This window comes from Triticum dicoccoides, chromosome 5B (assembly GCF_002162155.2).
Source record: "Triticum dicoccoides isolate Atlit2015 ecotype Zavitan chromosome 5B, WEW_v2.0, whole genome shotgun sequence".
NCBI classification, from domain to species: Eukaryota; Viridiplantae; Streptophyta; class Magnoliopsida; order Poales; family Poaceae; genus Triticum; species Triticum dicoccoides.
In genome coordinates, this window is record NC_041389.1 from 86070787 (window position 1) to 86096720 (window position 25934).

Consider the following 25934-nt stretch of genomic DNA (forward strand, 5'->3'; position numbering starts at 1 on the left):
ATCCGATCCGACTAAAGTGGGAGAGACAGACACCCGCCAACCACCTTATGCAACTAGTGCATGTTTGTCGGTGGAACCGGTCTCACGTAAGCGTACGTGTAAGGTTGGTCCGGGCCGCTTCATCCCACGATGCCGCCGAATCAAGATAAGACTAGTAACGGCAAGCATATTGAACAATATCGACGCCCACAACTACTTTGTGTTCTACTCGTGCAAAGAATCTACGCAATAGACCTAGCTCATGATGCCACTGTTGGGGAACGTAGCAGAAATTCAAAAAATTTCCTACGTATCACCAAGATCTATCTATGGAGAGACCAGCAACGAGTAGAAAGGAGAGTGCATCTACATACCCTTGTAGATCGCTAAGCGGAAGCGTTCAAGTGAATGGGGTTGATGGAGTCGTACTCGTCGTGATTCAGATCACCGATGATCCTAGTGCCGAACGGACGGCACCTCCGCGTTCAACACACGTACAGCTCGACAATGTCTCCCATGCCTTGATCCAGCAAGGAGAGAGGGAGAGGTTGAGGAAGACTCCATCCAGCAGCAGCACAACGGCGTGGTGGTGATGGAGGAGCGTGGCAATCCTGCAGGGCTTCGCCAAGCACCTACGGGAGAGGAGGAGGTGTCACGGGAGGGAGGGAGGCGCCAAGGGCTCAGGTATAGATGCCCTCCCTCCCCTCCACTATATATAGGGGCAGGGGAGAGGGGGGAGGCGCAGCCTTGCCCCCTCCTCCAAGGAAGGGGTGCGGCTAAGGAAGGGGGAGGAGTCCATCCTCCCCAAGGCACCTCGGAGGTGCCTTCCCCCTTTAGGACTCTCCCCTTTTTCCTATATCTTGGCGCATGGGCCTCTAGGGGCTGGTGCCCTTGGCCCATGTAGGCCAAGGCGCACCCCCTACAGCCCATGTGGCCCCCCGGGGCAGGTGGCCCCACCCGGTGGGCCCCCGGGACCCTTCCGGTGGTCCCGGTACAATACCGATGACCCCGAAACTTATCCCGATGGCCGAAACAGGACTTCCTATATATAAATCTTTACCTCCGGACCATTCCGGAACTCCTCGTGACGTCCGGGATCTCATCCGGGACTCCTAACAACACTCGGTAACCACATACAAGCTTCCTTTATAACCCTAGCGTCATCGAACCTTAAGTGTGTAGACCCTACGGGTTCGGGAGACATGCAGACATGACCGAGATGTTCTCCGGTCAATAACCAACAGCGGGATCTGGATACCCATGTTGGCTCCCACATGTTCCACGATGATCTCATCGGATGAACCACGATGTCAAGGACTCAATCGATCCCGTATACAATTCCCTTTGTCTAGCGGTATGGTACTTGCCCGAGATTCGATCGTCGGTATACCGATACCTTGTTCAATCTCGTTACCGGCAAGTCTCTTTACTCGTTCCGTAACACATCATCCCGTGATCAACCCCTTGGTCACATTGTGCACATTATGATGATGTCCTACCGAGTGGGCCCAGAGATACCTCTCCGTTTACACGGAGTGACAAATCCCAATCTCGATTCGTGCCAACCCAACAGACACTTTCAGAGATACCCGTAGTGTACCTTTATAGCCACCCAGTTACGTTGTGACGTTTGGCACACCAAAAGCACTCCTACGGTATCCGGGAGTTGCACAATCTCATGGTCTAAGGAAATGATACTTGACATTAGAAAAGCTTTAGCATACGAACTACATGATCTTGTGCTAGGCTTAGGATTGGGTCTTGTCCATCACATCATTCTCCTAATGATGTGATCCCGTTATCAACGACATCCAATGTCCATGGTCAGGAAACCGTAACCATCTATTGATTAACGAGCTAGTCAACTAGAGGCTTACTAGGGACATGGTGTTGTCTATGTATCCACACATGTATCTGAGTTTCCTATCAATACAATTCTAGCATGGATAATAAACGATTATCATGAACAAGGAAATATAATAATAATCAATTTATTATTGCCTCTAGGGCATATTTCCAACAATTACATGGCGTTATCATTGACACGTAGGTCAAAGAATAAATTAAGACAACTCCTATGGCTCCTGCCAGTTGTCATACTCATCGACATGCAAGTCGTGATTCCTATTACAAGAACATGATCAATCTCATACATCACATATATCATTCATCACATCCTTTTGGCCATATCACATCACATACCATACCCTGCAAAAACAAGTTAGACGTCCTCTAATTGTTGTTGCATGTTTTACATGGCTGCTATGGGTTTCTAGCAAGAATGTTTATTACCTATGCAAAAGCCACAACGGTGATATGCCAATTGCTATTTACCCTTCATAAGGACCCTTTTCATCGAATCCGATCCGACTAAAGTGGGAGAGACAGACACCCGCTAGCCACCTTATGCAACAAGTGCATGTCAGTCTGTGGAACCTGTCTCACGTAAGCATATGTGTAAGGTCGGTCCGAGCCGCTTCATCCCACAATGCCTCCGAACCAAGATAGGACTAGTAACGGTAAGCAAATTGAACAAACCATTGCCCACAACTACTTGTGTTCTACTCGTGCATAGAATCTATGCATAGAGCTAGCTCATGATGCCACTATTGGGGAACGTAGCAATAATTCAAAAATTTCCTACATGTCACTAAGATCAATCTAGAAGATGCTAGCAACGAGAGAGAGGGAGTGCATCTTCATACCTCTTGAAGATCGCGAAACGGAAGCGTTACAAGAACACAGATGATGGAGTCGTACTCGCGGCGATTCAAATCACGAAAGATCTGATCTAGCGCCGAACGGACGGTGCCTCCACGTTCAACACATGTACAGCCTGGGGACGTCTCCTCCTTCTTGATCCAGTAAGGAGAGAGGAGAAGTTGAGGGAGAGCTCCGGCAGCACGATGGCGTGGTGGTGGAGCTTGTGGTATTTCTACAGGGCTTTGCCAAGCTCTACGGAGGAGGAGGAGGTGTTGGGGAGGGAGGGGCTGCGCCAGGGAAGGGGTGCTGCAGTCCTCCCACCCTCCCTCTATTTATAGGGTGAAGGGGAGAGGGGACCAGCCCCTCTAGATCCCATCTAGAGGGGGGCGGAGGCCAGGAGGGGGAGACTTGCCCCCCAAGCAAGGTGGAGGTGCCCCCCTCCCCTAGGGCTTCCAAACCCTAGGCGCCTTGGGCCCTTGGGGGGCGCACCAGCCCACTAGGGGGCTGGTTCCCTCCCATATTCAGACCATTAAGTCCTCCGGGGCAGGTGGCCCACCCGATGGACCTCGGGACACCTTTCGATGGTCCCGATACAATACCGATAACCGCCGAAACCATTCCGACGACTGAAACTGGACTTCCCATATATAAATCTTCACCTCCGGACCATTCTGGAACTCCTCATGACGTCCGGGATGTCATCCAGGACTCCGAACAACCTTCGGTAACCACATACAATTTCCCATAACAACTCTAGCGTCACCTGTGACACCCTCGATTCGATCGTACACTAATCATACACGCAAATGTGTACGATCAAGATCAGGGACTCTCGGGAAGATATCACAACACAACTCTAGACACAAAATGAAATAATACAAGCTTCATATTGCAAGCCAGGGGCCTCGAGGGCTCGAATACAAGCTCGATACACAAGAGTCAGCGGAAGCAACAATATCTGAGTACAAACATTAGTTAAACATCACTGCCTTAAGAAGGCAAACACAAAAGCAAAAACGAGCGAAGAGGCAAGGCCTCCTGCCTGGGACCTCCTAACTACTCCTGGTCTTCGGCGGCCTCCATGTAGTAGTATCCGTCGGCGGTGGCATCTGGCTCCAAGGATCCACCATCTGGTTGCATCAACCGGAAAGAAGAAAGAAGGGGGAAAAGGGGTAGCAAAGCAACCGTGAGTACTCATCCAAAGTACTCGCAAGCATCAGATCTATACTAAGTATGCATTTGTATCAAATGGAAGGGTTGTATCGGTGGACTGAACTACAGAATGCCAGAATAGAGGGGGAAAGCCTAGCCTATCGAAGACTAGCATCTTCACACAGCTCCGAGCATCTTGCAGCATGTAGAAGAGTAAAGAATAGCAGTTTATAATTAACAAGCATGTTGTACATTAATGCCCAGAGATCCTTCCTCGACTCCCTGCGAGAAAGCAATCCCGGAGCCACATATCTCAAGTATCCATTTGTAGTTGTATAAGATCAGGATATAAGTCTGAACGTCCGTTACCGTGGACACGGCTATTAATAGATAATCTTCCCTGCAGGGGTGCACCAAGTTTTCCAACACGCTCGATCACGTTGGCCGGACAAACCTTTCTGGAGTCAATGCCCGGCCTCGAAAGATCAACACGTCGCAGCCCTACCTAGGCTCAGCAGAGAGGTCCCCGCCGGTCTACATCCTAAGCACTCCGGGGTCTGGGCCCATCGCCCGTTGCACTCCGGATCGTTACGTGCAGGGCGATACAGGCCACCTCCACTGGGGCGCCGACCGGGCCGTGCCGCGATGCTGAACTGGACGTCTGACAAAGCTTCGGCTGATAATGCGACATCGAGGCCCATAACTATTCTCACGTGGTGGTTGGTGCGTAAAGGCCAGAGGCCAACTCAGAACAAATACCCAAACCATAGTGTATTATTAGCTTGCGGAGACGAGCAGAGACTCACGATCGAAAGTGACCCCGTCGCCCCGTCTCGTGGACTTACGACAAGGGCCTAGAATGCCCGGCCGTGCCACGTAACCATCTTGCGGGTGCTCTCCGGGCCCGCCCGACTTCCACCAAGGTCTTAAGTAAAGTCATTGTAACCGTGTGTCCAGACATCAAGGGGAAAACCCAAGGAATCACCCCCGGTGGATTCCACTCAATGTAATCATCAAGGTGAACGTAAGAGGGACCACCCTCGAGGTTCACACTTGAGGTGTTGAACGACAGAGCCGTATCAGGAATGGTGAAAGAGGGAATCACCCTCGATGACCATGACCGAATAGCTACACTATAGAATTATCATCAGGAGTGCGTTATGAGGGATCACCCTCGGCACTCGATAGTACCTCTGCAGACTCGAGCAACAAAAGGGGCGTGATGTGATGTGAGGTGTCGGGCTCTGGTCGTCGATCACGTCGATCGAGGCGTCGATGATGAAGCAGGGGCAACAAGGACAAGTGGGGGTCACTGATGGATCACTAACCAACCTATACTAAGCAGTTTAGGATAAGCAGGTAGGTAACAATAAGCAGGTACAAAAGCAGGCTATGCATCAGAATAGGAGCAAATAATAACAGTAGCAAAATCTAATGCAAGCATGAGAGTATAGAATGGGCGATATCGGGATGATCAAAGGGGGGGCTTGCCTGGTTGCTCAGACAAGAAGGAGGGTCGTCGTCGACGTAGTTGATCACATGGGCATCAGCATCGGTCTCGGGGTCTACCGGAGAGAAGAGGGGGAAGAAACAGTAAATATAAAGCAAACATATCATCACAAAGCATAACACGGCAATAAGCGAAGCTAGAGGTGTTCTAACGCAGTGCTAGGCGATACTGGCGAAGGGGGAAACATCCGGGAAAGTTCTCGCGTTCCGGACGTCTATCAGACAAATGAATCGGAGGGGAAAGGTTGCATGTTTGCTATGCTAGGGACGTGTGACAGACGAACGAAGGGCATATCCGGATTCGTCTCGTCGTTCTAAGCAACTTTCATATATAAAGTTTTTCGATCTGAGTTACGGTTTATTTTATATGATTTTTTAAAGTTTTAAAATAATTTCTGCATTTATTTTAATTCCCGAATAAACAGAAAATACTAAGTGTACCCAGCCATGTGCTAGCCACAGAGGCTGACTAGTGGGGTTCAGTGGCAGGGTTGACCTAGTCAACATTGACTAGTCAAAAAGGGGAATAGTGCAGGCGGGACCCGGCTGTTATTAACTCAGGCAATTTTAATAAAATTTAACAGTTAACTAACAACAGTGGGGGTCCACATGTAATTGACTCATATTTTTAGAATAAAGGGTTATTTAACCCAGGCGGCCCATCTGTCATGGGTGGTTAGTGATGAGGGTTAGCCTTAGAGGGGAATTAGCCCCCTAATTAAATTGCACAGAGCCGGCCAGAGGCCCAGCCATGTGCACACGCACGCACGTACAGGGGCATTCGGCCATGGCTGCTTGAGCAAGCAACCAGCAACAGGCGGCCGGCGGTAGCAACCCTGGCAGTGGAGTGCGGCGTCACGCATCCGGTTGCGGAGGCGGGACGGCCGGAACCAGCCGGCGAGGGCGGAGCCGGAGCACGGGGTTAGGGCGGCAGCAGCAAGGCAGGGGAGGCGCGTGCGGGACAAGGACGCAGGCGGCATTGGGCGGCCAGGGCGCAGGGGAGCGGGACGGCGCTGGGCAATAGCAGCCGCACAACAGCAGCAACCAGCACGGGAGCAGGCGGGCGGGAGCTGCGGGGAAGGAGCAGCGGCAACGCAAGCAGCATCGCAGCAGCAGACAGGAGCTGGCGAGCGCGCGCATACAAGGGCGTACACGACAGTGACGGAGGCCTACGGGAGCCAAATCGAAGGGGAAAAGGGGGGTTCCGGGGGAGGAGCTCACGGTGAGTCCGTTGGCGTGCTCGGGGAGGGTCGGGGTGGTGCTGGGGCGACGAATCACCGACGAGCGATGGCGGGGACCGTTGGGGAAGACGGGACGATGGCGACGCCGATGGGGCTTCCCTGCCTCGTTCCGGTGAGGTAGTCGACGAAGGCGTCGATGGCGCACCTCCTGGACCTGGTGCCGCGGCGAGGGTAGCTCGGCGGCACGGGATCGACGGATTGACGACGAGGGCAGCGGGCGATTTAGTTCAGGAAAGGGAGGGAGTGGGGCGCAGGTGGGGGGGGGGGGTCGAGCGGTGTAGGGTTCGTCAACGAGGGTCGGGGTTCTTATCCGCCGCGAGGACCGTGGGATGCCCGACACGGCGATTACAACGACCACGGTGGGGGTGGATGCGTGCCACGCCATGGCCCCTGTCTCCTGTAGCGGGAGGTGGAGGAAAAGCCAGTTGGGCTGGGCCAAAAGCACTATGGTCATCAATGACCCAGTTACACAGCAGTTTAGTAAGGCCATTTTCTATTTTCCCTTTTGCGTATTTCAGCTAACCAATGTTTGTATTTATTTGAGTGACAAAAATGAATTTAGTCAAACTTCAAATTTGGCACATACGAGAACAACACTGTGGTGTTGCAAAAAAAGTTTTAGAGCCAACGAAATTGTTCAAGCATTTTTAGAAATTGAATAGGTCAACTAATATGTGTTGGGCCACTTTATATTTTCCTACAGATTGAAAGAGAGCCAAATGATGTTGGTTGCCACATGATAAATAGCTAGTGAATATTTGCAACCCAATGAACATTTTTTTTTACATTTGAGAATTTTGAATTTTGGACTTCAGTTTGAACTTGAATTTGAATCATGCCTTGGATCAAAAGACGATTAGCAACAGTAATGTGAGAACATGGCACCATTAACATGGGATTACTGTAGCTTAATTATCCGGGCGTCACAATTCTCCTCCACTACAAGAAATCTCGTCCCGAGATTTAAGGGGTGGAGTAAGGGGAAAAGACTCGGGAAGGACGGGGCTCAACACAAGATAGGTACCTGGGGGCTATCTCGTGGACATGGCATAGAGGCACCTCTCGAGTTGAAATTCAAGAAAGTCCTCGGGGGCAAGGTAAGAAGATGTAATAAGAAGCTTCAACCGGGTAGACAATCGTTCGTTGCCTGAAACAAATGGTGAAATGGGTTTAGAGCAATGGGAATAAGTATTGCGTCTGATACTTGGCTCTTGATGTACATACGAAGCCAAGTGCAAGGAATATTTTGGAGTCAAGGTTGTACTGGAGAGTCAGGTTTTGATCTTGTGAAACTGTGGGTTATGGGCCCACCATGTGGGTTAAAAGCAGGAAGGGTGCTAACATTGCACGGTCATGATAGAAAGGCCGGTCAGAGAACAACCTGTCAGTTATGTTGGCAACAACATTGGTACCAAGGGCGAGGAACGAAGAGAACCTTTTTCCTGCTCGTTTAGACGAGGCGGACCAATAGGCAAAGTTCTCGTCCATCAGTGGCTACCGGAATGTCATCAACAATAGTAACAAGGTCTTACTGACAGAGGTGAACACCGAGGTGTTTACATAAGCAGGGAATTATCACTGCTCGGATATGTTAGGTTACAAGAAAGGTTAAACAATGCAATGGAGACTTGAATCAGTTATCGGTGTTCTCGAGTACCTAACAAATTAGAACCCGTGGAAAATTTGAATCGGTCAAGAATAATAGTTGAAGAACTCATAAGAAGTTATGTAGTTCCGTGATAATCTCGAGATACCAGAGGGTAATACTCGAGGGTATAGCAGAACAGAGGTTGGACGAGTGAAATGATCTGCAGAAGACAAGTAATTCAACTTGTCCTAGAAAGGGGATCAAAGAAGACCAATATGGTCAGAACCACGGTTGCAAAGGACCAAATATATATATATATATATATATATATATATATATATATATATATATATATATATATATACGAGATGAACTTATCACAAGAGGATTATTATTATAACAAGAAGCTTCCATGATAAGTTCCACATCGGGTCCATGGGCATGAAACAAGGTTCAAGGTCGACTCCCACTTCTCTAATGCATAACTTTCCATTAACTTCTCGCATTCGAAGAAGTTATAGCGTTGAATTTTTACCTGGCGAAAAGCCAATAGAGTATAACCCGCATAACTTTTGAGTTCACACGGATTTAGGAAGACATAGATTCAACCCATAGGGGCATCTTAGGATCATATACCACAAACTTCACGAGTAGATAAAAAGCCCGGAAGCTGAGTATGCTTGACGAGAGCGGGGGATAAAATTTACCAAAGGCATTGTGTATCCGAGGAAAGGCTCACAGGGTTACTGAATATGAAGGACGCTGTCGGATAAAACCCATCAAAGGACCTGGAGGTCCACAATGGATCTGATGTGAGCAACGGTACTCAACCAGAAGAAGAAAGAATGCAAGGAAGTCAGATTATAAAAGGAATGACTAATTCAGAGTTCAAAATGCAAAGGTATTATGATTCCAGGGTCAAGGGATCAGAAGCAAACGCTCTGACCAAGGATGGATAAGTTGAGTAGACGTAAGGCACAATCGATGGAAATCTGATTGGACGAGAACCAGCTCATGTTTGGGAAGACGTCTGAGCTGGAAAGATAATCTATAAGGATCAACTGGTGATTGCGGCACAGACATATCAAATCGAAAGACTCAAGATGATAATGACAAAGGACGTCAAAGGATACTGCTAGGCATATGGAATTAACCAGAGTGTAGGCAGGTAAGACCTTCTAGAGCGATAGGCGACAGAGGTCATCGAAAGCTCGGATTCTATTAAAAAGTATCTTATGAAGCATAAGAATAACTGGGGTGAATGGATACTCGATAAGAGCGAGTAATTATTCGAAGGGGTATTTATGCAGCAAGGACTGTAGGGCCGTACGCATAAAGGATCCTCTGAACATCGAAGAGTATTTCAGGACATCTTGTAATAACAAGAGCAACTGGGGACGAATGTATGAATGACAACGTAGGTAGTTACACATAAGGATTTTATCGGTGGAAGGATCTCAACTGCGAAGGGTACAAGGGACTCGGTAAAACATCGGAGAGTGTCTTCAGAATCTTCTGATGCACCAAGCAATCATCTGAGTGAGGGGCTCTCCGGGAGAAAGTATTTACGAGATCCTAGAGTTAGAGTTGACAAAATCATTTAACCTGAATAGAGGAGAGATTAGAGTCCCAGAGTATAGACGAGGAATAAAAGATCCTAATACCACCCAATGGCGACGTGGACTCGTAAGTCGTACAGCCATGTTAGTAAATCAGTTTTTCAAAGACTAGACTCAACTTCGGCCAAGGAGTTGGAAAGGGGGATCCTACAGGCAGTCGGCTCTGATACCAACTTGTGACGCCCCCGATTCGACCGTATACTAATCATACACGCAAATGTGTATGATCAAGATCAGGGACTCACGGGAAGATATGACAACACAACTCTAGACGCAAAATGAAATAATACAAGCTTCATATTGCAAGCCAGGGGCCTCGAGGGCTCAAATACAAGCTCGATACACAAGAGTCAGCGGAAGCAACAATATCTGAGTACAGACATTAGTTAAACATCATTGCCTTAAGAAGGCAAACACAAAAGCAAAAATGATCGAACAAGGCCTCCTGCCTGGGACCTCCTAACTACTCCTGGTCTTCGGCGGCCTCCATGTAGTAGTATCCGTCGGCGGTGGCATCTGGCTCCAAGGATCCACCATCTGGTTGCATCAACCGGAAAGAAGAAAGAAGGAGGAAAAGGGGTAGCAAAGCAACCGTGAGTACTCATCTAAAGTACTCGCAAGCATCAGATCTATACTAAGTATGCATTTGTATTAAATGGAAGGGTTGTATCTGTGGACTGAACTGCAGAATGCCAGAATAGTGGGGGAAAGCCTAGCCTATCGAAGACTAGCATCTTCACGCAGCTCCGAGCATCTTGCAGCATGTAGAAGAGTAAAGAATAGCAGTTTATAATTAACAAGCATGTTGTACATTAATGCCCAGAGATCCTTCCTCGACTCCCTGCGAGAAAGCAATCCCGGAGCCACATATCTCAAGTATCCATTTGTAGTTGTATAAGATCAGGATATAAGTCTGAACGTCCATTACCGTGGACACGGCTATTAATAGATAATCTTCCCCGCAGGGGTGCACCATGTTTTCCAACACGCTCGATCACGTTGGCCGGACACACCTTTCTGGGGTCAATGCCCGGCCTCGGAAGATCAACACGTCGTAGCCCTACCTAAGCTCAGCAGAGAGGTTCCCGCCGGTCTACATCCTAAGCACTCCGGGGTCTGGTCCCATCGCCTGTTGCACTCCGGATCGTTACGTGCAGGGCGATACAAGCCACCTCCACTGGAGCGCCGACCGGGCCGTGCCGCAGTGCTGAACTGGACGTCTGACAAAGCTTCAGTTGATAATGCGACGTCGAGGCCCATAAATATTCTCACGTGGTGGTTGGTGCGTAAACGCCAGAGGCCAACTGAGAACAAATACCCAAACCATAGTGTATTATTAGCTTGCGGGGACGAGCAGAGACTCACGATCGAAAGTGACCCCGTCGCCCCGTCTCGTGAACTTACGACAAGGGCCTAGAATGCCCGGCCGTGCCATGTAACCATCTTGCGGGTGCTCTCCGGGCCCGCCCGACTTCCACCAAGGTCTCAAGTAAAGTCATTGTAACCGTGTGTCCAGACATCAAGGGGAAAACCCAAGGAATCACCCCCGATGGATTCCACTCAATGTAATCATCAAGGTGAACGTAAGAGGGACCACCCTCGAGGTTCACACTTGAGGTGTTGAACGACAGAGCCGTATCAGGAATGGTGAAAGAGGAAATCACCCTCGATGACCACGACCGAATAGCTACACTACAGAATTATCATCAGGAGTGCGTTATGAGGGATCACCCTCGGCACTCGATAGTAGCTCTACAGAGTCGAGCAACAAAAGGGGCGTGATGTGATGTGAGGTGTCGGGCTCCGGTCGTCGATCATGTTGATCGAGGCGTCGATGATGAAGCAGGGGCAACAAGGACAAGTGGGGGTCACTGATGGATCACTAACCAACCTATACTAAGCAGTTTAGGATAAGTAGGTAGGTAACAATAAGCAGGTACAAAAGCAGGCTATGCATCAGAATAGGAGCAAACAATAATAGTAGCAAAATCTAATGCAAGCATGAGAGTATAGAATGGGCGATATCGGGATGATCAAAGGGGGGGCTTGCCTGGTTGCTCAGACAAGAAGGGTCGTCATCGACGTAGTTAATCATATGGGCATCAGCATCGGTCTCGGGGTCTACCGGAGAGAAGAGGGGGAAGAAATAGTAAATATAAAGCAAACATAGCATCACAAAGCATAACACGGCAATAAGCGAAGCTAGAGGTGTTCTAACGCAGTGCTAGGCGATACTGGCGAAGGGGGAAACATCCGGGAAAGTTCTCGCGTTCCGGACGTCTATCAGATAGATGAACCGAAGGGGAAAGGTTGCATGTTTGCTATGCTAGGGACGTGTGACAGACGAATGAAGGGCGTATCCGGATTCGTCTCGTCGTGCTAAGCAACTTATAAAGTTTTTCGATCCGAGTTACGGTTTATTTTATATGATTTTTTGAAGTTTTAAAATAATTTCTGCATTTATTTTAATTCGCGAATAAACAGAAAATACTAAGTGTACCCAGCCATGTGCTAGCCACAGAGGCTGACTGGTGGGGTCCAGTGGCAGGGTTGACCTAGTCAACATTGACTAGTCAAAAAGGGGAATAGTGCAGGCGGGACCCGGCTGTTATTGACTCAGGCAATTTTAATAAAATTTAACAGTTAACTAACAGCAGTGGGGTCCACATGTAATTGACTTATATTTTTAGAATAAAGGGTTATTTAACCCAGGGGGCCCATTTGTCATGGGTGGTTAGTGATGAGGGTTAGCCTTAGAGGGGAATTAGCCCCCTAATTAAATTGCACAGAGCCGGCCAGAGGCCCAGCCGTGTGCACACGCACGCACGTACAGGGGCATTCGGCCATGGCTGCTTGAGCAAGCAACCAGCAACAGGCGGTCGGCGGTAGCAACCCCGGCAGGGGAGTGCGGCGGCGCGCGTCCGGTTGCGGAGGCGGGACGGCCGGAACCAGCCGGCGAGGGCGAAGCCGGAGCACGGGGTTAGGGCGGCAGCGGCAAGGCAGGGGAGGCGCGTGCGGGCAGGCGGCATTGGGCGGCCAGGGCGCAGGGGAGCGGGACGGCGCTGGGCAATAGCAGCCGCACAACAGCAGCAACCAGCACGGGAGCAGGCGGGCGGGAGCCGCGGGGAAGCAGCAGCGGCAACGCAAGCAGCATCCCAGCAGCAGTCAGGAGCTAGCGAGCGCGCGCATACAAGGGCGTACACGACAGTGATGGCGGCCTACGGGATCCAAATCGAAGGGGAAAAGGGGGGTTCGGGGGAAGGAGCTCACGGTGAGTCCGTTGGCGTGCTCGGGGAGGGTCGGGGTGGTGCTGGGGCGACGAATCACCGACGAGCGATGGCGGGGACCGTTGGGGAATACGGGACGATGGCGACGCCGATGGGGCTTCCCTGCCTCGTTCCGGTGAGGTAGTCGACGAAGGCGTCGATGGCGCACCTCCTGGACCTGGTGTCGCGGCGAGGGTAGCTCGGCGACGCGGGATCGACGGATTGACGACGAGGGCAGCGGGCGATTTAGTTCAGGAAAGGGAGGGAGTGGGGCGCAGGTGGGGGGGGGGTCGAGCGGTGTAGGGTTCGTCAACGAGGGTCGGGGTTCTTATCCGCCGTGAGGACCGCGGGATGCCCGACACGATGATTGCAACGGCCACGGTGGGGGTGGATGCGTGCCACGCCATGGCCCCTGTCTCCTGTAGCGGGAGGTGGAGGAAAAGCCAGTTGGGCTGGGCCAAAAGCACTATGGTCATCAATGACCCAGTTACACAGCAGTTTAGTAAGGCCATTTTCTATTTTCCCTTTTGCGTATTTCAGCTAACCACTGTTTGTATTTATTTGAGTGACAAAAATGAATTTAGTCAAACTTCAAATTTGGCACATAATTCGAGAACAACACTGTGGTGTTGCGAAAAAAGTTTTAGAGCCAACGAAATTGTTCAAGCATTTTTAGAAATTGAATAGGTCAACTAATATGTGTTGGGCCACTTTATATTTTCCTACAGATTGAAAGAGAGCCAAATGATGTTGGTTGCCACATGATAAATAGCTAGTGAATATTTGCAGCCCAATGAACATTTTTTTTTACATTTGAGAATTTTGAATTTTGGACTTCAGTTTGAACTTGAATTTGAATCATGCCTTGGATCAAAAGACGGTTAGCAACAGTAATGTGAGAACATGGCACCATTAACATGGGATTACTGTAGCTTAATTATCCGGGCGTCACAATTCTCCTCCACTACAAGAAATCTCGTCCCGAGATTTAAGGGGTGGAGTAAGGGGAAAAGACTCGGGAAGGACGGGGCTCAACACAAGATAGGTACCTGGGGGCTATCTTGTGGACATGGCATAGAGGCACCTCTCGAGTTGAAATTCAAGAAAGTCCTCGGGGGCAAGGTAAGAAGATGTAATAAGAAGCTTCAACCGGGTAGACAATCGTTCGTTGCCTGAAACAAATGGTGAAATGGGTTTAGAGCAATGGGAATAAGTATTGCGTCTGATACTTGGCTCTTGATGTACATACGAAGCCAAGTGCAAGGAATATTTCGGAGTCAAGGTTGTATTGGAGAGTCAAGTTTTGATCTTGTGAAACTGTGGGTTATGGGCCCACCATGTGGGTTAAAAGCAGGAAGGGTGCTAACATTGCACGGTCATGATAGAAAGGCTGGTCAGAGAACAACCTGTCAGTTATGTTGGCAACAACCTGTGGTGTTGCAAAAAAAGTTTTAGAGCCAACGAAATTGTTCAAGCATTTTTTGAAATTGAATAGGTCAACTAATATGCTGTTGGGCCACTTTATATTTTCCTACAGATTGAAGGAGAGCCAAATGATGTTGGTTGCCACATGATAAATAGCTAGTGAATATTTGCAGCCCAATGAACATTTTTTTTGACATTTGAGAATTTTGAATTTTGGACTTCAGTTTGAACTTGAATTTGAATCATGCCTTGGATCAAAAGACGATTAGCAACAGTAATGTGAGAACATGGCACCATTAACATGGGATTATTGTAGCTTAATTATCCGGGCGTCACATCACCGAACCTTAAGTGTGTAGACCCTACGAGTTCAGACATGACCGAGACGTTCTCCAGCCAATAACCAACAGCAGGATCTGGATACCCATGTTGGCTCCCACATGTTCCACGATGATCTCATAGGATGAACCACGATGTCGAGGATTCAATCAATCCCATATGCAATTCCCTTTGTCCACCGGTATGTTACTTGCCCGAGATTCGATCGTCGGTATCCCAATACCTCGTTCAATCTTGTTACCGGCAAGTCTCTTTACTCGTTCCGTAACGCATGATCCCGTGGCTAACTCCTTAATCACATTGATCTCATTATGATGATGCATTACTGAGTGGGCCCAGAGATACCTCTCCATCATACGGAGTGACAAATCCCAGTCTCGATTCGTGCCAACCCAACAGACAGTTTCGATGATACCTGTAGTGCACCTTTATAGCCACCCAGTTACATTGTGACGTTTGGTACACCTAAAGCATTCCTACGGTCCGGGAGTTGCACAATCTCATGGTCTAAGGAAATGATACTTGACATTAGAAAAGCTCTTAGCAAACGAACTACATGATCTTGTGCTATGCTTAGGATTGGGTCTTGTCCATCACATCATTCTCCTAATGATGTGATCCCGTTATCGATGACATCTAATGTCCATGGTCAGGAAACCATAACCATCTATTGATCAACGAGCTAGTCAACTAGAGGCTCACTAGGGACATGTTCTGGTCTATGTATTCACACATGTATTACAGTTTCTAGTCTTTACCTAATAATAAAGCAAATTGGGTTTCTTTTGTCCGTCATGGCATTTTTTAGAAAAGTCCTTCTATTTCAGAGAAGTCAACCCGCAGTCCTGTTTTAAGTCAAAATGAATCGTTTTTTCGCATTTTACACGAAACTCCCTGTGTTTTCTTGAAATCAACCCGCCGTCCGGATTTAAGTCACACCCGACCATTATTTTACGTTTCTCGAAACCCCCCCTGACGTTTTAGGTAATTCATCCGCGGATTATATGTAAGTCAAACAAATACTTTTTTAAATCGTCCATATCTTTTAAACCATAACTCCGATTGGAACATGTTATATATGAAATTTGATTAGAAAAATATGTAGAATATGAATATGAGATTATTTTTACCTATTAAGTATTTTTAATATTATTTTGGAATATATTTAAATCAAACAAATGATTTTCTAAATTATCCGTATCTTTTAAACCGTAACTTCGATTTTAACATATTATATATGAAATTTTATTAGAAAAATGTGTGGTATCTAAATATGATGTTAATTTTACCTGTTAAATATTTTTTAAATATTGTTTTGAAAGCAAACTTATAATTTCTAGCGCAAGATCTGTTTATCTTTCGTACCGGCGGCGATCCGGATTGCAAATAAACACCCCAGTATAACCATATAGGCAAAAGAAAACATCAATAACTACACATGCATACCTCTGAAAAATATCACAGGGGAAAACAACAGATTTCTCATCACGAAAATGAGAGAAATCGAGAGAGAGAGAGAGAGAGAGGGAGAGAGAGAGAGAAAGGGGGGAGGGAGGAGAGAGGGAGAGAGATACGCCTTAGGATTAACCATATTCAAACACGTTTTTGTTGTTGTTTTGTGTGAACACCGAAGCCATCGCCGGCGAGGGTGAGAAGATGGATAAGCAGCAACACAAATATGATGCCTCGCAAATATAAAGGAGATGGACCTATTGAGTGATGGTTGTTGGGTTAAGAGTGTGTGTTATGTTTTTTCTCCCGTTGCAACGCATGGGCTTGGGGAGAAATCAAGAGGGACTAGAATGGTCTAATTTGTGATGTGATAACATGTGGCATTGATGATGCATGTGAAACCACTTAAGTTAAAATCATGCCGTCTCATTCTGAAACCATTTTCTAGCTGTTCTCTGGAGATTTTATCCAGAAGAAAGGGTCTCTTTGGTTGGCATGACTCGAAAAACATAGTAATAAGAAAACATAATAATTCCATCCCCTTGTTGAATCACACGGGAATGGAAAATGCGTGAAGGTGTAATAGAAGGTCTCTGGTTGCATCATGGTCTGAACTTTACTGAAGGATTAATTGCTTGTCACGGGAACACGCTAAATTTAGGGACCCCTTTGGCTAAAATGATTTTCATAGGAAATTTGAAGGACTGGAATTTATTAATAATTCTCCTCGGTGTGTTGTTTGGTTTGTAGGATTTATTTCTACAGATTTTATTTTATTTTATTTTTCTAATAAAAGAAGATTCTTGTGCATTATATTTCATAGAAATCGACTATTGATAGACCTTTTGTTTTCTGTTATGATGCAATAATTGATGTCCCTATGATGTAATCAAACATATTTTGATGCAAATTATATCAGGTAGGAACCAAGTAGACGTGGCTTGCAACGGGAGAAAAAACATAACACACGCTCTTAACCCAACAACCATCACTCAATAGGTTCATCTCTTTTATTTTTGTGAGGCATCACATTTGTGTTGCCGCTTATCCTCCTTCTCACCCTCGCCGGCGATCGCCTCGGTGTTCACACAAAACAACAAAAAACGTGTTTAAATATGGTTAATCCTAAGGTGTCTCTCTCTCCCTCTCTCCTCCCTCGCCCTCTCTCTCTCTCGCTTTCTCTCACTCTCGCGATGAGAAATCTGTTGTTTCCCCTGCGACATTTTTCAGAGGTATGCACGGGAACTTACGATTTAAAAGATACGGATAATATAGAAAATCATTTGTTTGATTTAAATATATTCCAAAATAATATTTAAAAATACTTAATAGGTAAATATAATCTCATATTCATATTCTACATATTTTTATAATCAAATTTCATATATAACATGTTCAAATCGGAGTTACGGTTTAAAAGATATGGATGATTTTTAAAAGTATTTGTTTGACTTAAATATGATCCGCGGATGAATTACCTAAAACATCAGGGGGGTTTTCATAAAACATAAAATAACGGTTCGGGTGTGACTTAAATCCGGACGGTGGGTTGATTTCAAGAAAACACAGGGACTTTTGTGTAAAATACGAAAAAAACGATTCGTTTTGACTTAAAATAGGACTGCGTGTTGAATTCTCTGAAATAGAGGGACTTTTCTAAAAAATGCCATGACGGAGGAAAGAAACCCAATTTGGTTTATTATTAGGTAAAGATTTGAGTGACAAAAAAGAATTTAGTCAAACTTCAAATTTGGCACATATTTCGAGAACAACACTGTGGTGCTGCAAAAAAAAAGTTTTAGAGCCAACGAAATTGTTCAAGCATTTTTAGAAATTGAATAGGTCAACTAATATGTTGTTGGGCCACTTTATATTTTCCTACAGATTTAAGGAGAGCCAAATGATGTTGGTTGCCACATGATAAATAGCTAGTTAATATTTGCAGCCCAATGAACATTTTTTTGACATTTGAGAATTTTGAATTTTGGACTTCAGTTTGAACTTGAATTTGAATCATGCCTTGGATCAAAAGACGATTAGCAACAGTAATGTGAGAACATGGCACCATTAACATGGGATTACTGTAGCTTAATTATCCGAGCGTCACATCACCGAACCTTAAGTGTGTAGACCCTACGGATTCGGGAACCATGCAGACATGACCGAGACGTTCTCCAGCCAATAACCAACAGCAGGATCTGGATACCCATGTTGGCTCCCACATGTTCCACGATGATCTCATAGGATGAACCACGATGTCGAGGATTCAATCAATCCCGTATGCAATTCCCTTTGTCCACCGGTATGTTACTTGCCCGAGATCCGATCGTCGGTATCCCAATACCTCGTTCAATCTCGTTACCGGCAAGTCTCTTTACTCGTTCCGTAACGCATGATCCCGTGGCTTACTCCTTAATCACATTGAGCTCATTATGATGATGCATTACTGAGTGGGCCCAAAGATACCTCTCCATCATACGGAGTGACAAATCCCAGTCTCGATTCGTGCCAACCCAACAGACAGTTTCAGTGATACCTGTAGTGCACCTTAATAGCCACCCAGTTACATTGTGACGTTTGGTACATCCAAAGCATTCCTATGGTCCGAGAGTTGCACAATCTCATGGTCTAAGGAAATGATACTTGACATTAGAAAATCTCTTAGCAAACGAACTGCATGATCTTGTGCTATGCTTAGGATTGGGTCTTGTCCATCACATCATTCTCCTAATGATGTGATCCCATTATCGATGACATCTAATGTCCATGGTCAGGAAACCATAACCATCTATTGATCAACGAGCTAGTCAACTGGAGGCTCACTAGGGACATGTTCTGGTCTATGTATTCACACATGTATTACAGTTTCTAGTTAATACAATTATAGCATGAACATTAGACGATTATCATGAACAAGGAAATATAATAATAACCATTTTATTATTGCCTCTAGGGCATATTTCCAACAGTGTCCATGTAACTGTTGGGAAATGTTGCATGGAAAACAAAAAAATTTCTATGCACATGCAAGATCTATCAAGGAGATGCATAGCAACGAGAGGGGAGAGTGTGTCTACGTACCCTCATACACCGTAAGCGGAAGCGTTTAGTAACACAGTTGATGTAGTCAAACTTCTTCGCGATCCAACCGATCAAGTACCGAACGTACGACACCTCTGCGTTCAGCACACGTTCAGGTCGGTTACGTCCTCCGCCTTCTTGATCCAGCAAGACGGCGAGGTAGTCGATGAGTTCTGGCAGCATGATGGCATGGTGACGGTGATGGTGAAGCTATCTCTGTAGGGCTTCGCCTAAGCACTACGGAAATATGACCGAGGGAGTAAACGGTGGAGGGGCCCGCCGCACACGGCTAAGCAATTGTTGTGTTTGTGCTAGGCGCCCCCCTCCCACATATATATAGGTGGGGGGAGGAGGTACCAGCCAAGAGGCGCCCCCAAGTAGGCCGAAACCTACTCGGGATCCTTCCCAAGTGGCTCCCCCACCTTACCGTATTTGCTGGAGGGGACCTCCCGAATCCCCCCTTTCATTTCTCCACTTGGCCGGATGTCATAGGGGGGTGCACCAGCCCCTTGTGGGCTGGTGTGCTCCCCTCTAATGTCCCAATAGGCCCATTACCCTCCCGGGGGTGTTCGGTGCCCCCTTTGGTATTCCGATGACTACCCGGTACACTCTGAAACACTTCCGGTGTCTGAATACCATCGTCCTATATATATCAATCTTTACCTCCATAACATTCCGGAGCTCGTCGTCATATCCGTGATCTCATCCGAGACTCCGAACAACATTCATTCACCAAATCATATAACTCATATAACACTATATCGTCAACGAACGTTAAGCGTGCGGACCCTACGGGTCGACAACTATGTAGACATGACCGAGACACCTCTCCGGTCAATAACCAATAGCGGAACCTGGATGCCCATATTGGTTCCTGCTACTTCTTGAGCTTGACTTCGGTTTTTTCCTTGAAGAGTAAAGTGTGATGAAGCAAAGTAGAGATAAGTATTTCCCTTAGTTAGAGAACCAAGGTATCAATCCAGTAGGAGGTACAAGCAAGTCTCCAATATATGCACCTTCACAAACAATCAAACACTTGCACCCAACGTGATAAAGGGTTGTCAATCCCTTCACCGTCAATTGCAAGGATGAGATCTGATAGAGATAGGTATAAAAGATTACTAAAACGTAAAACTAAATAAAAGTAAATAAATTGCAGCAAGGTATTTTTCGCCTTATTGGTTTATAGATCTGAAAATATATGATGGAAAACAGACCCGGGGGCCATAGGTTTCACTAGAGGCTTCTCTCTTGAAGGCAAATAATACGGTGGGTGAACAAATTACTGTCGAGCAATTGATAGAAAAGCGCAAAGTTATGATGATATCCAAGTCAATGATTATGCATATAGGCATCACGTCCGTGTCAAGTAGACCGACTCCTGCCTGCATCTACTACTATTACTCCACACATCGAACCGCTATCCAGCATGCATCTAGAGTATTAAGTTCATAAAGAATAGAGTAATGCCTTAAGTAAGATTACATGATGTAGATGGATAAACTCAAGCAATATGATGAAAACCCCATCTTTTTATCCTTGGTGGCAACAATACTATACGTGCCTCGCTACCCTTACTATGTCACTGGGTGAGGACACCACAAGATTGAACCCAAAACTAAGCACCTCTCCCATTGCAAGAAATACCAATCTAGTTGGCCAAACCAAACCGATAATTCGAAGAGAAATACAAAGATATCAAATCATGCATATAAGAATTCAGAGGAGATTCAAATAATATTTGTAGATAATCTGATCATAAATCCACAATTCATTGGATCTCGACAAACACACCGCAAAAGAATATTACATCGGCTAGAACTCTAAGAACATCGAGGCGAACATGGTATTGAAGATCATAGAGAGAGAAGAACCCATCTAGCTACTAGCTATGGACCCGTAGGTCTGAGGTAAACTACTCACACTTCATCGGAAGGGCGATAGGGTTGATGTAGATGCCCTCTGTGATCGAATCCCCCTCCGGCAGATTGCCGGAAAAGGCCCCAAGATGGGATCTCATGGGAACAGAAGGTTGCAGCAGCAGAAAAGTATTTTCGTGGATGCTTCTGAGGATTTGGGAATATTTGGGAATTTATAGGCCGGAGAATAGGGTTAGGAGATCTCCGAGGGACCCACAAGGCAGGGCCCCCCTAGGGCACGCCCTGCACCCTTGTCGTTGCCTCGGGACTCTTCTAACTTGGTTCTCAACCTCCGCGGATGTCTTCTGGTCCAAGAAAAATCATCATAAAATTTTATTCCGTTTGGACTCCGTCTGATATTCCATTTCTGCGAAACTCAAAAACAAGGAAAAACAGAAACTGGCACTGGGCTCTGGGTTAATAAGTTATTCCCAAAAATAATATAAAATAGCATATTAATGCGTATAAAACATCCAAAACTGATAAGGTAATAGCATGGAACAATAAAAAAATTATAGATACGTTGGAGACGTATCAAGCATCCCCAAGCTTAATTCCTGCCCGTCCTCGAGTAGTTAATGATAAAAACAGAATTTCTGATGTGGAGTGCTACCTAACATATTTATCCATGTAATTTTCTTTATTGTGGTATGAATATTCAGATCCATAAGATTCAAAACAAAAGTTTAATATTGACATAAAAACAATAATACTTCAAGCATACTAATAAAGCAATCATGTCTTCTCAAAATAACATGGCCAAAGAAAGTTATCCCTACAAAATCATATAGTCTGGCTATGCTCCATCTTCATCACACAAAGTATTAAATCATGCACAACTCCAATGACAAGCCAAGCAATTGTTTCATACTTTTAATGTTCTCAATTTTTTTCAATTTTCACGCAATACATGAGCATGAGGCATGGATATAGCACTATGTGTGGAATAGAATATGGTGGTTGTGGAGAAGATAAAAATAAGGAGATAGTCTCACATCAACTAGGTGTATCAACGGGTTATGGAGATGCCCATCAATAGATATCAATCTGAGTGAGTAGGGATTGACATGCAATGGATGCACTAGAGCTACTAGAAGAACGCCCGTGCGTTGTAACGGGGCCACATTAACTTTAAGTGTTCAATATTAATCATGTTAATATTACATTTAATATTCTCATACATATCAAGTGACACTGGCGACCTTTTTTACCATCAAAACCTCACACACATACACTCTCCGTACCTCTTCCTCACTCTCTCTCCCCCTCTCCCTCTCTCTCTCTCTAACACACACACACATATCCATCTTATTGGGTATGGGACCATAATCCATCTATTTCACACACACGCTAGTGCATAACAATATGGATTATGTGTATTATATTTGCCACCACAACTGAGGGAGTTTATTTCATGTAAATCGGCCAGCCACAGCTCCGTGACAAACAATACATCTAAATTCTCAACGTTATTTTTATGTAATATGCATTATCTTTATACTATTTCTTGTCCGCGATTAAACTATTACTTGAACTTGCTACCACCAAATGATCTCTCTCTCTCTCTCTCTCTCTCTCAGACACACACACACTCACACACACACTCTCTGATATTATAGGACCAAAAACTTTTACCAATTACCATACTGTACAACACCACACTCCTCACTGCATCGATGGGCGTTGGGTGGTGTCTCTTGGTCACCTGGCATCCTCTAATTCTGCGCCACCATCTCGATTATCTCCCTTGGCACCGAATTGTAAACACCTGCCCTCCTTCTCCTCCTTCCCTGTGCTCCACAACACCCGAGCTGACCGCGAATCAAATCTGGACTGCTGGTACGGGCGCCCATGAGCTAATACAACGATTCTCACTCAGACATGACAAGAATGTAAAAAGGAGCACATACCTTGATGCAGAAACTGCTGCCGCCTACAAAGTGAAGACCAGCAGGTGCGCTGCTCCATCGTGGACCTGTGCTGGCTTGAGTCCATGTCCGCCGTTGGCCGCTGCTCGCATTCGTCCCACCCATCGCCCAAGCCGGCGTTAGGAGCAAACTCAATAGCCTTGCCCGCCTTAATGGTTCCACACCACGAGATCGAATCAAGCATCATATAGTTCGGGGAGGAGTAGCATTTCCACCGCCAGCTCCTCGCTAATGTATCAGCGTAGAGTGCGGGGAGGACACGGAACGTAAATACCTGGGGTTTAGCGCTGGTGGCGGGAACAACCGACACGGCCTCCTTGCGCCGCTCCTTGCTGCCCGCCCTACTCTGGGGATCCTAGCGCCCTGCCCTAGGGTTACTCGTTGGCGGCGGCTGCGGCGACGTTTCCCTCAAGAAAAAAAGCACGTCTCATGTCTGGCTCGTGCAGGAATCCATCACCAAGTAGGATCAGTAGTTCCGTCCCGAATCGGTTATGTTGCAAGTCCTGGCTAGGGAAATACCCAATGGTTCCTGGTTGTATATGCACCATATATGGGATTTTTTTAAATATTTTTAGAAAAGTCAAAATAGGTAAGAACTATTTTGACAAAACACTTGACTTACTTTTGCATTGGTATATACACTTTCACAAAAAAAAAGTTGACATCACAGCAAAAAAGACAAAATTTATTTGCTATTATAGGTCACTATTCACACTATTTTAGCTAAAAAAAATTCTTTTTCGAAAAGAAGTCAAAGGGATATTTTTTGTGTGGATTTTTTCTCACGGGTACAGCAAAAGGTCAAGTTTATTTCAAAAATATTTTCAGGAATTTTTGACTTTTTGTTGAATTACTAATTTTTTTCCCATATAGGGTGTATATGTCCCCATAGACCACAAATCCTCCTCCGTCCTAGCTATAGCTATATATACGTATTACCCTGCACCCCTATAAACAGTACACCCAGAGACCAATAGAAAGATCAGCAGGCACGAGGCATGCCCGTGTGTATCAATTGCTTGCGTGTATCCGTGTTGCTTCTAGTAGATCGATACTACATCAACCGTGGTTAGCCAGCTACGTCCAATCTATTCGAGTGTTTCCGTCTGTGTACGTGTTTTTCTGGTATATACTTCAAAATTCACTAATTCAGTCAGTCGGGGGATGGATGTCTAAGCAAAGAAGGCAGGGTGAGGAGGATGAGGCCAACTACTACCACGACAGCAGCGGCAACAAGGAGAAGAGCCTCTATCTGGTTCTAGACGACTGGCACAAGGGCTTCACCATCCGCAAGATCGATGCCGACAGTCCCGACCTCAACGCCTCCCCTGTCCTCCGGCTAGTGTCACCTGAGCGTGGTCGTGTCATGAAGTTCCAGCCCTGGGCGGCTACATCATCGCCACGAGCAACATACATGCCGGAACCCTCTTCTACGACACTGACACCGCCAGACTGGCCGTCGGCCCTCCCGTTCCAGACGCACTGCTTTGTGGCTCCAACACCTTCCTGACCTCCGGCGCCGGTGACACGCTGTTCGCGTTCTCCTTCCACTTCATGGAGCGGCCTGTGTCCTTTGAGGCGATGGCGAAGCTGCCACCGACGGAAGACGACGACCTGCTGCCCACCGACTGGTCCTGGAGAATCATGCCGACGCCCTTCACCAAGGACGAGATGATCTTCTCCTACGCGCTGCACCCGGACGGGCGCACCATATTCGTGTCCTCGTGGAGCAGGGCGGTCTGTGACACGTACTCCGTCGACACCAGGAGCTGCAAGTGGAGGCGCCATGGGGAGTGGATGCTGCCTTTCAGAGGCCGAGGCTACTTCGACGCCGAGCTAGACGCATGGGTCGGGCTGCACGAGGACGGCTACGTCTGCTCCTGCCAGGTTGCCTCCCGCAGTGGCGGCACCACGCAGCAGCCTGAGTGGAAGATGGCCGACGAGCGTAGGATGTGGATCATGTGGCATCAGCTGGAGTTTCGCCTGCGTCGGATGTGACGGCGCGGGCGGAGTATCGAGGAGTCGCCGGCGTCGGCCGGGGCCTGGGGCACAGAGGAGTCCTCCTAGTCAAGGAGATCGCAGAGAAGAAGATGATGGTGGCGCGAGGACACATGAGGGCAGGCGTCGAGAGGATCGGCCGTCCAGGCTCGTGAGGAGGGCAGCGATGGGAGGAACGCGTTAATGGTACCATGTACAAAAATCCCATCAAAGCAAGTAAAATATACCATCGATGCTTAATTGATTCTGATTTAATTTTTATAGGCATTTTCGGATTTGTAGGGCATGTGCCCATGATCCTCGCACGCCGTACCTTTTTTTGACGTGTATGATTCATGTAAGGAAATATCCCATCAATGTAAGGAAATATCCCATCAATGCTTGATTGATTGTGATTAATTTTTTTATATGGTAACTAATTCGATGGGTTTATGTGGGCGGTGAAGCGAAAAGGCAGGTGGGAGGGGAGGCAAAAATAACCGGTCAGAAAAAAAAATGAATTGATTGTTGCCTTGTACGTTTGGTTTTGGTATTTGAAGATTGATTACCATCCGTTAGTTGGGTTACCAAAGAATAAATCAATCATCATATGTGAATTCATTGTGTTACCAAATAAACGTTGGGTTTGTCCGGCCAGTAGGAGGGGGGCGAATAAAAAACCAACGAAAAAAACCCGATGAAATTGGGAGGTGGGAGGGAGGACGAAAAAAACCAGCGAAAAATAACCGGCGGACT

General features: G+C 46.6%; 1 pseudogene; it reads left to right on the top strand.

Annotated features, from left to right (window-relative positions):
* Window positions 1-24369: 24369 nt before the first annotated feature.
* On the top strand, window positions 24370-25199 carry LOC119309143 (annotated as a pseudogene).
* The last annotated feature ends 735 nt before the right edge of the window (window positions 25200-25934 follow it).